The following is an 18,199-nucleotide window of genomic DNA, read 5'->3' on the forward strand; positions in this document are numbered from 1 at the left end:
CACTGGCCCAAGTTGGCACCATCATTGCTTTCTTCCCAGGTGAGGCAGATCAGTCGCCGGCTTCTGGACGGCCGCTCAAAGCGGCTGCTGGCCGCTCACCCTGGCTGCTGGCTACACACGGTAGCCCATGGCAACCCACTGCCACAGGGGCTGCAGCCTACGCCGTCGCCGGCGTCTCACGGCAGCCCAGCTCCAGGTCGAGCCGTTGTTCAGCATCTTAGCTGCGGAGGGCAGTGTCACTGGCCCTCATATGTGGGATCCGAACCGGGGCCCTCCGGCGTCCCTAGCCAGCTCCCAACCATCGTGCTACTCGGCCGGCCCGATACAAACTTTTTGAGAAGATCTGTTGACAAGCAGATTCTTCAACAGCCTTTGCTCACGGAAAATCTCCCTCTGGATATCTTCTCTTTTAATTCACACAATGTGGGAAACCTGAAGGATTGAAAGACTAACAGGAGCTTTTCCAAAAGGAATCAAATCATTAATGTTGAACCTTGGTGCCTCCTGGGAAATGGGTATGTCTCTCACACTGTGGCCATATTGGCCTACACACTTAGGAGATGACAATGGCCCATGTGTACTGAGCGGCTGCTGCACATCAGGCATTCTTCTGAACACTTTCCGTACATACATTTCAGTAACCCTGTGAGGTAGTAGACATGTTTATTATTGCCACTTTTACAATGGAGAAATTGAGGCCCAGAAAGGTTCAAGGTCACATAGGTTGGTAGTAGCAGAGCTGGTATTGGAACCCTGTGACACTATAACACTGTGCGAAATACAGCTCCTCAGAGACATGTCTTCAGATATTTTTTCCCACTGGCCACTTCTGAACCAGCTACTACTTATATGGTGTGAAAAAACCCTCTTCCTCTGGCTGTGACTGTTGCTTCATCTTGCAAGATGGAGATCAGATCTGAATAGCATTCCAGTCTTGACACTACATCCTTGAGTGGTCACACTGCTTGCAGTCTATGAGGTCTGGCAGTTAAGTTCATGAACTCATTATAGAAAGTGCTACACACCTCATTGCTGAATATCACTATGGTCACCTTTGAAGGACTCCCCTTGGGAAGCTATGCACCGATGCCAGCGCCTAGTCCACCCTTCAAAGCAATTTTGGAACTCTTGTTCTGGAATTGCCATCAGAGCTGTCATCGTATTCCTCTTGATGTCCTGAATGTCATCAAAATGTCTTCCTTTCAATATTTCCTTTATCTTTGGGCAAAGCAAGAAGTTATTGAGGGCCAGATCAGGTGAGTAGGAAGGGTGTTCCAATACAGTTATTTGTTCACTGGCTAAAAACTCCCTCCCAGACAGTGCCCGTTTGAGCTGGTGCATTGTGATGCAAGAGCCATGAATTGTTGTCGAAAAGTTTAGGTCGTCTAAGTTTTTCAGCTCTTCCAAATAGTAAATTTGGTTCACTGTCTGTCCAGTTGGTACAAATTCATAATGAATCATCTCTCTGCTATCAGAAAAAGGTTGGCAAGATCCTTGCTACAAGTTCATGTACTTAATTGCCAGACCTCATATACTGAAGTCAAACCTTTGCAATGGGTGAAATCCTAAGTGATTGTGCCTCCAGAAAAGGTTAAATGGCAGTCATTCATTTCTTCATTCACCAAATACATTGTGGGTGTCTATCGTGGGTCAGGCCCTGGGGGTATCTTGGTGGCCATTGCATAAGTGGTGACCAAAGTCAGACCATTAAATGCTTAACTACTTGAGAGTTGGGGTAAAGTTCATTGTTTCTCTGAGGTGCCCGAAGTCATAGCTGAAGATCCTTCTAGTTGCTGAGAATCTGGGACTCTTAAAGATGTTAAAAACAGATACTTCTTGCCCAGTCCTACTCAACCTACCCTTCAGTATCCCTGACCTGGTTGATTCATGCAGGAGATTTATGTGAAGGAAATCAGCATAAGAAGGAGGATTGGCCAGAGCTGCAGCAAACCATTTCCAAAGGCACTATTCTGAAAGGGCTTGAGTCATCAATCATATGTTGAAACTCATGGCACAAGGCATCTGGCTTTCTTTGGGGCTGCCAGGAGGCTAGGCAGACCCGACACTGCCATGAATAATTTCCTGTATCTAGTCCTTATTATTTTCACCTGTTGCACGAAAGGGCTCTTCATTCAAAATCTAGCCCCTGTGACATTGGACCGCATTGTTGGCTGACTGCAACCTTTCAGTCAGTATTCAACAAACCACCTCCTGTACTGCACTATTGGAGAACTATTGTACACCTCTCAGTTCAGCTGTACAGCATAGATTCTTACTGCTAAAGGGACTCTACACTAGAAAACAAAATTTTCACACATCGTTGTCACAGCTACTAATGGGGCCATCCTAAGATGAATAGCTTATTGCTACCAAATGCTTTTTTATAAATATTTAGTTTAGAATCTGGACTAGAGACTCGTCTTGACTTGGGGGAATAGCCAATTAAGGAGACCTTAGATTCCATTTCGTTTTGGTCTAGTCTTGGCACTGGAGTATGGATTTTGCTAATAAGACCAAACAGTGCCAGCTGTTCTCTTCCAGAGAACTACCATGACTATCAGTGTGGGTGACAGATGACAGCCTTTGTGTTAAGAATTTTATTGTATTTAATTGAGCAGTGGTGTGTTATATTTGCATTGCTTCCTTGGCGTGGTCTATCGCTTCTGCAAGAGACAAGATACATGACTATGGGTCACTTCTTAACTGTCAGGCGAGACCTTGATAAGCCAGTGTTCTCTAGGCTCTTCCCTGAGCGATGACCCCACATATGACTGAGCTTTGAAGGGGCGAGAAAGGGGTGATGTGTGGTGTTTGGTCACTTTCCACTTGAGTGGCGGTTACCTCATGGAGTCCTAGGTAGAGGAGTATGTCTGTCTTGCCTTTCAGCTAAGACTGAATGACCCTTATCAGGGATGTTGTAGAGGGGATTACAGCATTCGATAAAGGTTGAACGACAGGACCTTTGAGGTTGTTTCAACTGCTGAGTTTTTATGATGCTTTAAAATCCCTGAGGAGAAGCTGCAGTATTGGGCATTGGCTGTGAATCTCAGGCTTGAAATTGTCAGAAAATAATGCTCCAATCAAATCACGTGAAGTCATCTTTAAATTTTAGAAGTCTATGGTCCCACTATTTTGCCAGATTTTGCCAGAATGTGAGGGAAGAGAATTGGAAGATTACTACAATATAAAATCTGACAAACAATGAAAATAGCATCAACACTCTGGTTGGTTTGTTTTTTTAATGAAAAGGATTGGGAATCACTGACGTGTATATATATTGGTAAAATTGGTTTTTTTTTTGGCCCATTTGCAAGCTCAACAAATGGAGCCTCTTCATTACTATTGCCTCCTATTGGCATTTTAATGGTACCTTATATAAATAGAGGCAGTGAGGCTAGTGGCCGCTCTCCCAAACCTCCTCATTCTCGCGTTCCTGACAGTGCGGGGACCTTACTCCATTTGGTCATTTCAGAAGCTGGTTCACTCTTCTCCGGGTCAGGAGCGAGATGCTCAGATTCTCACAATGGACAATGTATGTTTATCTCCCTCTTATCCACTCACTTCCTGTGTGTTTTCTTTTTTTTTAAAGATTTTTTATTGCGGAATTGGGGGGAAGGGGAACAGACAAGTTGCTGTCCTTTTGTTCTTTAGTCCTGTGTGTTTTCAAAATAAAACCTAAGCCTCTTATTCGTCTTTGTTCCTAACATAACATTGTGGACTAACCAATACAGTCTCTAAGCACATTCTCAGTGAAATCACGTGCAGCCAGTTCTAGCTCAGTTTGGTTTGTACTAAATGTTTCCCACTCATGTAGATACGAGAATAATACAAAGTGGAAGAGACCAGAAATTTAAAAACACAAAAAGAGAGAGGAAAAGAGAGCTTAAAAATTCAGAGAGGAATTTGAACTGTCCCTTATGTCCGTGCATCAGGGCACATACTATGTGTGTGGCATCTGTTAATGACATTAGAATGTGCCATTCGGAGACCTAAGGAAACGAGTTGGTAATAGTGTTTACCTGTGTGTATATATAGTGTGTGTGTATACACAGATACATAGTTGTATACACATGTTTATATACACACACGCGCATACATGCATAAGTTAGCTGTAGAGTCTAGGCTTTTGTGAAACTTGAACTCTTAATATATGTGGTCCTCATACCCAGTCCCACCTCCCTCCCCCAGATATACAAACAACCTTTCTTACTCTGTTAGCCTTTTCGTCTGGTTGAGGGTTGTTTTGTCTAAACAAATTATGCCATTAGTTTATTTTAAACACTTTTTTTTAACGAATAAAATAATCAATGCCAGCTGCCCTGAATACTTGTGCATTTAAAGGGGAAAAAATCATATAAAACCAGCTTGCATCTGAGAATCTTCAAAGAGGGAACTTTAACTATCCAACATTTTTCAAACTTATAAAATCCCTTAATGTCCAGGATGCATTCTGGGCCTGCTGCGTTTCTAGAACTCTTTTCAAATGCTTTGGATTTAGGGCAAACCAAAATGCATGTTGCCCGAAGCCCTTTTTCCCCTCTTTAATTCTGAGACCCCTGTGTATTTGGAGGGAAATGTAATCCATATGTTTCTGATTCATTTACACTTAACTCATCAAAATGTTGTTTTGTAAGCACCATTTGATGTTCTAGAAGCTTTTGTGCATTTTACAAAATAAGCTTTTTAAAACCTGCCCTACCACCCCCATCCCCATACGACAGGCATATTTTGCCGAGGATAAACAAACTGAAATGCCCCCACAGAGTCCAATTCAATTCGGAATTTCTTAGTCATAGTGTTGCATTCTCCAGGTGGTGGGCACTGGGCGGCCATGTTTCTGTAGTGTGTTGACTGGGCTTGCCAGGTCATGTGACTTCTGGTTCTTCTTCACACTGGCTCAGCTGGCTGTGTTTTTGATGCAATAGAATGACTTTCTGAATACCTTTGAATGGAACAGGGAATTAACTCCCCTTAACCAGAACTTCCATTCAACTCTTCACAGAAGAAAGACATTTGAAATAAGGTCTTAAAGTGGAAGTAACTTCCATACCTCAGCTATAGGGTGTCTTTTACTTTAGACATCACAGTATTTGCAAACATTGAAATCACTTCACCTGCAGTGACATTTTTTTCATTTAATAAGGAATCTGATATCAAATACTCAGAAGCAGTTTTGAAAAATCTCTTTGATTGCTGCTGGTAGCTCTGGCCTTTTTCCTAAAGTAATTTGTTTATGGTTACGATTAGCAAGCCCTTTGACAATCTCATTCTCTAATGACCCAAACAATGCCCCTGAGAAGAAGTCTTTGTGTGGACGTCAAACAGCTGAGTGGAGCATAAAGGCAGCATACATCGCTGAGGCTGTCTAGTCATTTGTCAGTGCGGGGCCTACTATGCACTCAAAATGAACTTTGAAGAGACGCTGCACAAAGCTTGCTGCCTCCTCATGGGGTTGGACTTGAGAGCAGCAGGTGATCTTGTCTCAGGCATATGAGCGTGGAGGCAGATCCCCAGGTATGACTCCAGGGAAGCCTCTGATGGTGCCGTTGTCAGCACTCCTTCACCCTGTGACCACGTGGACCAACTCACTGCAAACGCAGTATAGCCTCCAGAAAATACTCAAACTCAATATATCTCGCAAAAGTCCCACAGCCTGGGCGAAAATACTTTTTCCTTCCCCTTGCTAAAAAGTTTTCTTTACCAAAAAAAAAAAAAAAAAAGAATATGTCTACTTTTTGGAATTAACAGTGAAAAAAGATTTCATGAGATCATTTTTGTCATCAAGATAGATTTTGACTCTATTGTAAATATTAAGAAGGTCTCAGAACCAAATTATATATATTTGTGGGGTGTGTGTGTGTGTGTGTGTGTGTGTGTGTGTGTAAGTGTAATCTCCAGGAATTCTCACCCTGAAAGTGCCAGTTTTGGATTATCCTGATGTGAAAGCAGAGGCTCAATGACCACGTCGGTTCTCAGTTGGGGCCTGATGGAATTGCACATGAATATTTCAGATTAGATTTAACCTGACCATAAACTCTGATTTCTGGAGCCAGTGAGTGTGTGGATTCCGTGGAAGAAAGGGAGTGAGAAGTCCAATGAGTTGTGTCAGGGATTCCCTTGTGCTGAAGTTTAAAAGGCATCACACCTGTGGGACACGCCTCACTCCCTCCACGGACATGGCTCTGCTCTCGCCAGTTGCATCAGCTTGCAGCAGACTTGACGCCATGGCCAGGTCAGGGCAGTAAAGAGGGCCATAAAGTAGAGAACCTCCAGTGAAAAATCTGCCAGAGTGCAAGCATTTACCACCATGTTTGCCTCTGTGCTGGTAGCTGCAAAAGCATGCTCAACGGGCTTCCCTGGGCCCCATTGGGCTCCAGCTTGCCTTTGGGCACCCATAACCTCCCCTATTGTTCCTTTACTAAGCACGCCCTCTCAAAAGTTCGAATGCAAAATAGTCAAACTGAGGCTCGTATTTGCTGGCCACCTGTCCTGATGACAAGAAGAAACATGGCTTGCCCCACTGGACCTAGTGTTCACTTCTTCTCCAAGGATTGCAGGTGCACAGCACTCTATATTTAACTGTGTGAGCTGTCACAGAGGCAATTGACAAGGCTGTGCACACATTTGTATTGGGCGGGATGACCAGCTCTCATCTCTAGTCCATTTGGTGAGAGGGACAGTTTCACATTATGCGCATTTTCTTGGGCACTTTGTACGGAGATGACAGTGTGCTTTCTGGGCACATACCCCCTTGTTTATTGGAAGCAGGCATACATTGTATTTACAAAGCAACAGAAAAAAAGGCTTGGAGGGAAAACTTCAGCTCCGTCCTGCTGGTGTAAAACGTTGCAGAGAGCTTTTCAGTTTCGTATTCACTGTTTCACTATTGGTTTCTAGGGCTAGATGGAGTGGGAGTTCAATTTTAAATACATATTAGGTCTTTCAAAAGACTTCAGTATGCAACTGCTGATATAGTCGCTTATACAATTGTACAAACGCACAACAATTGCTTACAAGTGAAGTGTATTTAAATTAACTCAGGCTAGGTAGGAATGGAGTCCCTAGCTTTGTCTCAGGTTTTGCCAAAAAAAAAAAACCCCACAAAAAACAAAGAAGCTCAGCAACCCTATTTTATAGGATATCCCTATCTTGTTGATACGATCATATTTATATTTTCATTTACTGCGACTTGAGCCTCTGGTACATATTCATTTGTAAACCATTCCGATACCTTAGCACAAAGACTTGGACTATATGATATCACTCACACACACACACACACACACACTTAAAAGGAGAAATTGAGGCATGGAGAAATCATTCAACTTTCCCGATATAAAATTTTGTGTCGGTAATAACACTGCAAGTACATCCCTGAATTTAGAATTCAACTCCACTCACTAAAATACTTGCTCCCTGCAGCATCTTTGTGGAATTCAAGTGTGATGTATATGCATATAAATCTTCATTAAGCTGAAAGTGAGATATCATTTTTACTGTTAATGTTAATATATATTTTCAACATTAATAACCAAATGAGCAAAATTAGGCCAATAGATCTAGGTTCTGCATGTGATTAAAATTATTTTTATTATAAGTGAAGACGTTAACTCAATTGCATGGCTTCCTTTGGATTTGTAACAGTGACATTGTAAAACATACACATACACACATACCCCATTCATGTAATTAAACCGATTCATCAAACACATTGTTGAAGTATCTCAGAAATGTGTGGGACAGAGGATTAATTAACTCAGAAGCATGTAAAACTAAAAAGTTTGTCAGTCTATTTTCATTATACATATGCTCTTCCATGTATGATCTGTGACAGCTTAAGGACAGATGGCTGAGTGATTTACAGTTCTGACTTCAATTATATACAGTACAGTTCAAGTGGAAATAGCTCTCTTGCAGCACAGATAGAGATGTTAGCAACCGTTTATAAGAAGCGTTTTGAAATTCGAATCAAAGTCGAAGCCTGCTTTGTTTGGTTTCACGCAAAAGAAATTTGGAACGCCTGCTCCTAAAATAATCTCCAAATATTAATCTCTGTGCCTTGGCTGTTTAAAAATTGTGCAACTTGAAAAGTGAATTATCACTGCTTTTCTTTTCTCTTTTGTGTAGTTCATAGCAGATATTTCAGCCCTGTCACCACTTCAGAAAATCCTTGGATGCAGTCCCTCCATATTGAGAAAGAAATGACCTGCTCCTCAGGGTAATCATTTAGGCAGGGATGAGGAGGATGGTCAAGGAGTGAGAAATATTGTCTGTGTTTTGACTTGTAATGGCACCCACCCCATCCTTTTATTTTCAAAGTGGCTCTTAGCTGTCAGGCACTACGATTCTCATTCAAAGCAAGTGATGCCATAGAAGGAATGCTTATTTCTTGCCACTTACTATTAGCTAACTTACTGTTAGCGTTTCAGTACTGATATACAACTTCTGTGAAAGTCTCTCTCTCTCTCTCTCTCTCTCTCTCTCTCTCTCTCTCTCTCTCTCATCTTGGTAGATTGAGGCTCATCTGCATCCCTCCCACAGACCTAGCCTTTTCTTTTCATGAGAGGGGAGAGGGTAAAAATAAATATATGCCCCTCAAGGGAAGAGGAGGTAATATATTTTTTGCCTTTCCATTTTTAATTTGCCCATTTTAAATACTGTTCCAGAAGGGTTTGTGTGACTTTATACTTTCCAGAAATATTCTATTTTTGTAGACTAATGGTTCAGTTTACTTCTCATCTCTTCATTGCTTTCAGATAAGTACTTCCCCAGGAACTTAGTATTAAAATTTGCCTTTCCAAATGCACCATATGGAATTCCCAAAGGAAATTATTTTTAACGTGTCAGTCTCACTCATGAATTTGGCTGTAGAGCTGAGCTCTTTTCCTAGTACAACCCCCTTCCCCAGTTTAAAACATTTTCATAAATAAAGATACGAGGGACTAAAAAAAGGATCCCTGGATACTTGATTTCCATGAACATTTAGTCATGTAGAATTTTCCAGAATATTCCCATCATAAAGGGAATGTAGAGACAATATCTGAACTGACAAACATATGACCGTCTAAGAAGCTCAGTGTAAAAAGTACTTTTCCATTCTCAGGGCTGTTTTCCTACGTAGACTCAGGGACATTTTCTATCCGGGCTACTGATACCTTCGAAAGAGCAGGCCGCAGGCAGCATGCGTGTCCTCGGACACTGAGCTTGCCTTCCTCAACTCCAGGCTGTGACTGCCACATCACCATTTGGAGCTAGCACTGATAAAGCGCTCAGGCTGCTTTGTCGACAAATCTTGCGGGCACCTCTCCTTTTCAAGTGTTCTAAAGGAACGAGTTTTGAGAAATTAGGTCAGTTGAATTTTCTAGTATTTTTAGAATGCAAATTAGCCATACAAAAAGCTTCAACTGCAGTTCTAATTGTAGCTTGTTAAAAGTGAAAAACAGAGATGTCAGAATTCTATTAGGAAAAAATAATTCAGGTAATATTTTCCTCTTATATTGACTTTGCTAGGTGTATAAAAGCTAGTAAGTACAAAATTTAATTTCTCTCTCTCTCTCTGTGTATGTGTTTGTGTGAGGGGGGTAGCGAGGGGAGGGAAGAAGGGAGAGGGGGAGGGAGAGAGAGGTTTAGAATCACTGGTTTCCTTTTTTCTCATTCTGTAACCAAGCATAAGATATTAAAAGAGCTTTGGCATAACATTTAAAATCTAAACTACAGCCAATGTCAATATTATATAGCTAATATTGACTTTAATCAAAAAGGTCTGGCTAATGGTAAAGCTTATAAAGAACAAATAAAATTGTGACACTTATCACTAAACTACCACTATACAAGTACTCGTATGTGGGTGATAATCTCAGCCCAGTAAATGAGCTGACTTTCAGAGGTAATGGTGCTATTAGTCACATGTGGACATTTGCCTTATCCGTATTATATATAAATAGTTTATACTTAAATAATCAGAAGTGAAGTCTTTATAAATATATGTTAGATTTTTTGGCTAAGGACTTCAACACTATCTACCTATAGATATAGCTATAAAGAGATGGCTATTACATGTAGTGAGTTAGCATTTGAGTATTTTATAGTATTATTGAAAGGGATCACACCTGAGCCGTAATTGTAAAGATTTTAAATGTTAGAACAAAAATTGAATTCTGAAATCCACAGTGAAAGACTGGGAGAACATTCTAGAGAATTAGGAAACACTGTTAGTGGGGTAAAATGACATACAGGAAATCTGTGTTCTGAACGCTCAGAACCTCCACAAAGCACCCAATTTTGATTGCCAAATTCAGGATTTCCATGACATTGAAATGGCAAAAGCACACCAGTCACAACTCACAGAGGCAAATGCTTAGATCCACTGACATCTCCAGAAGTTTCTGAGAACAATCACAGTAATCGGTTGACTCAATGAAATAATCTTCTGTGAGCAAGAAAATGTTGGCATAAATGGAAGAGAAAATATGGACCAAAAATGTGATATTTTCCTCTAAGCTCTTTCTTAGATTGACATATTTACTCACTCAGTGGATTCTTATTTTATTCAATGAGTTATAATACATTACTATCATTACTTACATTTATTTATTATTATTATTATTATTATTATTATTATTATTTTAGTTGAGCCATCTTGCCACCTGTTGGCAGCTCAGCAGAAGCTCAGCTAGGGCGGTACTCGAACCGCTGTTGCTCAGAGCTCACACTCTTGAGTGAGCTCTTAACCAACTGAGCCACTCGGCAGGCCCTATTTATTTTTAAAGTTTGAAATAAATTGTAGATTCATACGGAGTTGCAAGAAATGATTCACAGGTCCTGTGCACCCTTATCCAGCTTTCCACATGGTAATATCTTAAAAAGCTATATTATGATGTCACAAACTCTTTATTTATTTTGACACACAAATTGTCCTATACTTGACCAGTAGGAGCCTCTTCAAGTTGGCTACTGTATCCTTTTGGTCTTTGAGCATTTCCTTAATTTATAGCACCAGAAGATACCCCAGACTCATCTTGTGCTTCTCTGCTTTGGTCCTGGAGTCAGCCATTTCTCTTAGGACCCCTGATTCCTTTTATTGGAAAATGGTATTTAGAGAACAAGATATGGGGGCTGGGTGTGTTTTTTACTATCTTGGTATCATTATTTCTTGGAAATTTAGCAGACAGAGCTAGGAGGTATTTGTATTTGCACACACAGATACATACATATACATACATACGGACATATCTATTTCTGTGTATGTATATATATTAAAATACCAGGAGGCCATACTGATATCACCTAGTCTAATCAACCACCACCACACTGCAGTCTTCTCCCTTTTCTTACTGGTCACTAACTGCCTTCTCTAAACTTGAAATACCTAGCTCTCATTATGCACAATACACATACTTATCTGCTCAATCCCACACTGCTGGAAAAAATTGATTCAGGTAAGAATCAGTGATGGATTCTAAAAGCAGTGGGTGGAAGTTTGAAGAGTGATGAGCTATTTACATAATTTTTAAGTATCTCCCTGCAAAATATTGATTAATTGCAAGAAGAAGAGATAGTAATTTGACAGTTGAGAAACCTGGCAGCTACAACCTTAACCAATGATCAGAGGTACCATCACCAGTATTGAGACAGGTTGATTTCACATGCCTTTTGATAAGAGGTAGTGAAAAGGGACCACCATGCATTATTCTTGTCAAGCGTGTGTAACCTGAATCTAATCCTGAAGAAACATTAGACAATAAACCCAAATTAAGGAGCATCTTGCAAAATAAGTGCCTTATATTCAAGGTCATGAAAAACAGAAGAACCAAAGAAGTGTTCCAGGTTAAAGGAGACATGACAACTAAATGTAAGGCATGAACCTAGACTGGCTCCTGGACCTTTTTTTTTCATTTTTATTATTTCTACAAATGATATTATTGAAACAATTGGCAAAATGTATTTATTTTTGGTAGATTAGATCTAACAGAGGATCATGTTTATTTCCTGATTATTTTATTGTGGTTATGTAAGAAAATGTTTATATTTTCAGGAACTAGACACTGAAGAATCGATTTAGAGGTAGAGGGGTGTCATGTCTGCAACTTATACTGGGTGAAGGGTATATGGGCTTTTGTTTAATATTCTTGCAACTGTTCTGGAAGTTTGAAATTTTTTTATATTGGGCACCAAACAATTCATTTTTCCAGTTACAACTGACATTCAATATTATTTTACATTCATTTCAGGTGTATAGCATAGTGGTGAGACATATAAGTTTATATAAGTGGTTAAATTTATATCATTTATTTCTGTTATCAAACGATTCAAGTCTACCTGATTTTGTTTCACTTTTTTTTTTCAAAATAAATATATTTTATTGTTATTTATTTATTTATTCATTCATTTATTTATTTATTTATTTTTTTTTTAGCTGAGCCATCCCGCCACCTGTTGGCAGCTCAGCGGCAGCTCAGCTCGGGCTGGACTCGAACCGCTGTTGCTCAGAGCTCAAGCTCTTGAGCGAGCTCTTAACCAACTGAGCCATTCGGCCGGCCCTCAAAATAAATATAGTTTTAAAAGGGAGATGAGCAGTGTCATTCCCCACCTTTCCCCTGTCTACTCATTTACGAGTACATCCATAATTTTCTGGCATAGTAATCGGGTCCCTTCTAAGCTACCTGAGGTCATCTTGTGTGCTTGCCCTAACTCTAGTTCTGGCTCACATGAGCCTGCCTCTGTATTCCATTACTCCTGTTGATTTGATTCTTCTGTTGACTGCAGAGAAATAATGGAGGGACAGTGTGTACTCATTTGCCCTTCACTTGCCTCTCTTAACCAACTCTTCAGTAACCATGTGCCTCTAGCTGGTCCAAGGAAGTAATGACTCTGCAAGCCATAGGTGGTGTCTTGTAGTTGTAGATTTTAATTTCCTTGATATGCCCAAAGTAGTTTATGCCAAGTAACGATTTGTGCCAGGAGAAGAGCGAAGACTGTTGTAATTCACTTTACTTCTTAAATTTACCTCTGGAAAAGGAAGAACAAGAGGGAAAATAAAAACTGGAGGGATTTGTTAATTCGGTATTGGCTCTCACAGGTCTGCTTTGCTGTATGTGCTTTGTCTACCTTGGAAGAACTTCAGCAGATTAGTAAATTGTATACTATTTTTAACTTACTGTGGTGGGTTTCCAGCGTAAAGGGAAATTGAGATAATTACTTTTGTAAAATAAGTCATCCCTTCCTACTTTTCGTAAGGGAAATATTTTCTGTGTTCATCTGTCTTTACTATGAAGTACATGTATCTGATTAGAGAAATCCTCATGGTGTTCTTGGTGTCCAGCCATAGACCTTAGACAAACTCTTGGTCACAAGTTCTGGAGAGGCAGAGAGTGGAATTGGTACTGGGCATGATGTTATGGGGATCATCTGGATCAGGAAAGCTTCTAGAACTGGGGAGGGAGGGCAGCACCTTCCCAATACCATTTTGGATTTGTTTCAGTTCATGGTTTTATTTATTGTTTTCTAAGTAGCTGTGATAGTTTAAAATAATGAATATTTCTTTTCTTTTTTTAGCATTAGTTTCAGGTATACAAAACAACATAGTGATCAGACATTTACACACTTCACAAAATGATAACCCCCAAGTCTACTACCCATCATATACCATACATACCTATTACAATACCACTGACTATACTCCCTATGCTGTAGTTTACGTCCTGTGACTATATTTTTTAAATTATAGTTGACATTCAATATTATTTTGTATTAGTTTCAGGTGTACAGTGCAGTGGTTAGGCATTTATATAATTTTTGCAGTGATCCCCCTGATTAGTCTAGTACCCATCTGACATCATACATAGTCTTTACAACATGATTGACTATATTCCCCATACTGTATTTCATATCCCTGTGACTATTTTGTAACTACCAATTTGTACTTCCTAATCCCTTCCACTTTCTCCCCTATCCCCCAACCCCCTTCCCATCTAGCAACCATCAGTTTGTTCTCTGTGTCTCTGAGTCTCAAAATAATGAATATTTCTAAAAGAAACCATCAGTTGTCAACTCACTTAAACCAGTGTATTGAAAAAGCCACATGAATGTTATTTTCATTCAGAAAATTACACAGCTCGGTATGGAATTTGCTTCAAGTTCAGCGTGTTGAATGCAAGTAGCCCTATTTTTTTAAAAAACAGTATATATATATACATATATATATATATATATATATATATATATATATATATATATATATATATATATATCTCCGTACAACTACCACTCAAATGATTGAAGTGAAAAATACCAAATGCTGATTAATTCTTTTAAAGACTTTCCTTTAGCAACTTCTTTAGTTTTTTCTGCTCATAGAGTTGAAAATCATCACCTAAAATTATATTGAGACAAACTTTGTCTCAGATTCCACATCTGAAACCTCACTAAACATCAAGATGTCCAAGACGCCACTGAAAAGGAGACCAGTTGACTGCTGCAAGGGTGCTAATGGAGGTGAACGTCAGTGTCCTGTCTGGGAGGCTTTGCCGGCCTCCGTAATTAGTAATTAGTAAGAAAATCCATCCTAGCCCAGGGGCTGGCTTTGGTGGGTTGGGAGGCAGATGGCCATGCCTGTCCTCATCATCCTCACCATCTCACGAAGCTTTCCTGCAATCCTTCGTGATCCTTCACTGGTGATGACATGAGGCTGTGTGTTGTCATTGAATGAGCATTGGCTGAGCAGACAAGATCAGGTTGTAGTGATAAAGCTCTGCCACCCACCAGCTCTGAGCCCCAGCCTCTGGAGGTGGCCCAGAGAGTCTCTCTGGCACCTTTTCTGTTTCTGTGAAATGGGGCCTTTATACACAAACACAAAGTACAGATAAACACAGCCACAGCAACTGTTGACATTTCTCTTCTCGGCCTAATCATTTGTTTGTTTAACTGATGGTTGTTAACATATCAAAACCGAGCTTGAAAAAGTGATAAATTGGGTGCATGTTTATTCTCTTGTCTCTGATGTGAAATGATTTTTGAACAACAACCTTTTGATGTGCACAGATCCTCCAATGAGGTTGGAGGAGTAAATAACTGAGGCCCAGAGGAGGAGCGGTCCCAACACATGGCAATCCACTTTGAAGTTTCTAGCACCCTCACCACCAGGGTATGAAACCAAAGAATGAGACATCTTGAAAATGCACCCAGATTTTCCTAAGTATTACCAGGTGGTCGTAAAGGTTATTAAAACAAAATTGGAACATTTTTCTTTACCTCTGTTGTTGGAAAGGAGGCGACATAAGCGGCCCTCTTGCAGCAGCTTGCTGCTCCTCTTCATCTTAGCACCTGTCTCCTGGGGTGGTTGTGGGTATTGGATAGGTTAATATGTAAAAGGGCTGAGAAGCATGCTTGGCATGTGGTCAGAGCTGGGCCTTCCTCACAGGGACTGCGGGAGCCTTAGATGAGCTCATCCATGTAAACTGTCTAAAGCAGTTCCCGAGTCATACCGAGCATTCGAGAAATATAAGCTGCTATTTTACTGATTATCCTTCTGCTCATCTGCGGGCAGGTTTGCTAGTCCTTTCAATTGAAGAATAGATGCTTGGTAAATGGCAGCTATCATTATTATTCTATTACCTTATGCCTGGCACATAGTAAGTGATCAATAAATATTAGTATCATTACTCTTAAAATTATTATTGCACTATCAAAATGCCCAGAACTCTCTCATTGGGTTGAGCTGAAACTGTTTTCCAAGGTAGGTGATTTGTCAAGTGTTGCCTTGGGGTGACTTTGCAGAGCGTTCATAATGCCAGTATATTTATTCCTCTCCCATGTCTTCCTCTGTTCATGAGAATTCACTGTATGCATTGAGATCTCCTTACTCGGATTGTAATTCTTATAACTCAGCTCCCCCTTTCAGCCTGCTCACAATGTCTAGTATAGTTAAGCTGCATTTCCCCATGTCACCAGCAGGTGCTGACAACTAATACTTGTGTTTCAGCCTCATATCTTTTTTTAAGACTGGACCCTTGGAATTCAGGGAAACAAATTAGTGCCATACTTAGTAAATGGGTACATTGGAACTTATGTAAAATGAATTGGCCCACAGTAAGGGATGGCTGTAGGTGTGGTACCCTGACTTTTTTGTGAGAGAATGTATTTTTTTTATTAAAGTTTATTGGGGTGACAATTGTTAGTAAAGTTACAAAGATTTCAGGTGTACAATTCTGTAATACATCATCTATATGTCACGTTGTGTGCTCACCACCCAGAGTCAGTTCTCTTTCCATCACCATATATTTGACCCCATTTACCCTCTTCTACCATCCCCTCCCCCCTTACCCTCTGGGAACCACTAAACTGTTGTCTGAGTCTATGAATTCTGTTTCCTTATTTGTTTGTCTTGTTCCTTTGTTGCTTTCAGTTTTATATCCCACATAGCAGTAAAATTATATGGTTCTCGACTTTTTCTGTCTGACTTATTTCACTTAGCATTATAATCTCAAGTTCCATCCATGTTGTCGCAAATGGCACTATTTCATCTTTTCTGATGACAGACTAGTATTCCATTGTGTATATATACCACATCATCTTCTTTATCCAGTCATCTATCGAAGGACACTTTGCTTGTTTTTACGTCTTGGCCACTGTAAATAAAGCTGCAATGAACATCAGAGTACATATATCTTTACTGATAAATGTTTTCAGATTTTTTTGGTAGATACCCAGGAGAGGGATTGCTGGGTCACATGGTAATTCTATTCTTAATTTTTTGAGGAACCTCCACACTGCCTTCCATATCGGCTGCACCAATATGCATTCCCACCAACAGTGTATGAGGGTTCCTTTTTCTCCACAGCCTCTCCAACACTTGCTATTATTTGTCTTGTTGATGATTGCCATTCTAACAGGTGTGAGGTGATATCTCATTGTGGTTTTTATTTGCATTTCTCTGATGATTAGTGATGTTGATCATTTTTGCATATGTCTATTGGCCATCTGTAACAAACAATCCAATTAAAAAATGGGCAGAGGACATGAGAGAATTTAAAGCTTAAAACCTCCTGTTCTTGTTTGTTCAATCATTTAACAAATTTTTTTTTTAGCAAATGTTTGAGTGCCTACTCAAGGCACTCAACTGAGTACTCTGGGAACCAATGACGAGGAAAAATAGAAAGCAGACAGTAACTTCGCCCTGGATATTTATTTTTCTATAGGCACACACACAGGAAAAATGATTTTAATGGTAGTTCATTCAGAAAAATAGAACTTTTATTAAAGCAGACTTTATTAAAGGTCTATCAGAAAGATTAAAGCAAAAAAATACATAATAAAAGTCTCAACATAAATTCAAGTGCACTTTGAGCAAGCCTGCCATCAGCCATTGGAAATAGTCTTCATAAAGCACTGAATTTCCTAGGACTGAATTTCCAACGTTGTAAAATAAGACATTCGACTTAGTACCGACGCAAAGTAAATGAACTATCATGTTCCAGAACTCAGTATTTTCCTACTGTATCTTCCATGTAGTGATGATATACAAGTCTCATGTTTCCAACCTTTCACCTTGTACCTTAAATAGAAAATATAATGTCAACATCTTGAAGAATGCCACTGTGAATTCCATTGGCACAAGAGGAATGTAAATATGTGTTCATTCGTGCATGACCACTTCTTATACGTAGGGCATAATATGGAGGGAGGAGCGTGATACTTCTCTACCTCTATGAGCCTCAGTCTTTTCATCTGTGTGATGGGGTTGTTGTGAATACCTTAGGAGACAGTGTAGATGTAAGCACTTGCGGACCATAAAGTTATATGCAAATGTGTGTGGGGTGGTGTTAAGGGGATAGTGCTTTTCCAAGTATTGGTTTTTCTATTTGGAAATGTTAGAAATATAGAGCATCTGTCCCTCTATATAATAAGTTGGAGATATTTGTATTTTTATGACCAGGGATCAGATATTTGGCTGCTGTAAAAGCTCCACAACTCAGCTGGATTTCCTCAGCTTTTATTTTTGTTTATTTTTATATGGTTGTATACACATGTGGGAAGAATAAGTATTACAAGAGGTTATGAATTCCCTTTTAAAAAAACAAAATTTTGGACCAGTGTCTGCCCATTTTATTTATTCAAATGTTGTTAACACTTAAAAAAAATATTTTATTGGGGAACTGGGGGGATGTGAGAAGTGAAGTCTTTATAAATATATGTTAGATTT

At 39.7% G+C, this 18,199-nt stretch overlaps 1 protein-coding gene across 1 annotated transcript in view; it reads left to right on the plus strand.

Moving 5' to 3' along the window:
- Positions 1 to 18,199, plus strand: part of AFF2 (ALF transcription elongation factor 2) — a 487,333-nt gene that overhangs the window by 15,308 nt on the left and 453,826 nt on the right. The gene's annotated exons all lie outside the window — the stretch shown is intronic.

This window comes from Hipposideros armiger, unplaced genomic scaffold, assembly GCF_001890085.2.
Source record: "Hipposideros armiger isolate ML-2016 unplaced genomic scaffold, ASM189008v1 scaffold_214, whole genome shotgun sequence".
Classification (NCBI taxonomy): Eukaryota; Metazoa; Chordata; class Mammalia; order Chiroptera; family Hipposideridae; genus Hipposideros; species Hipposideros armiger.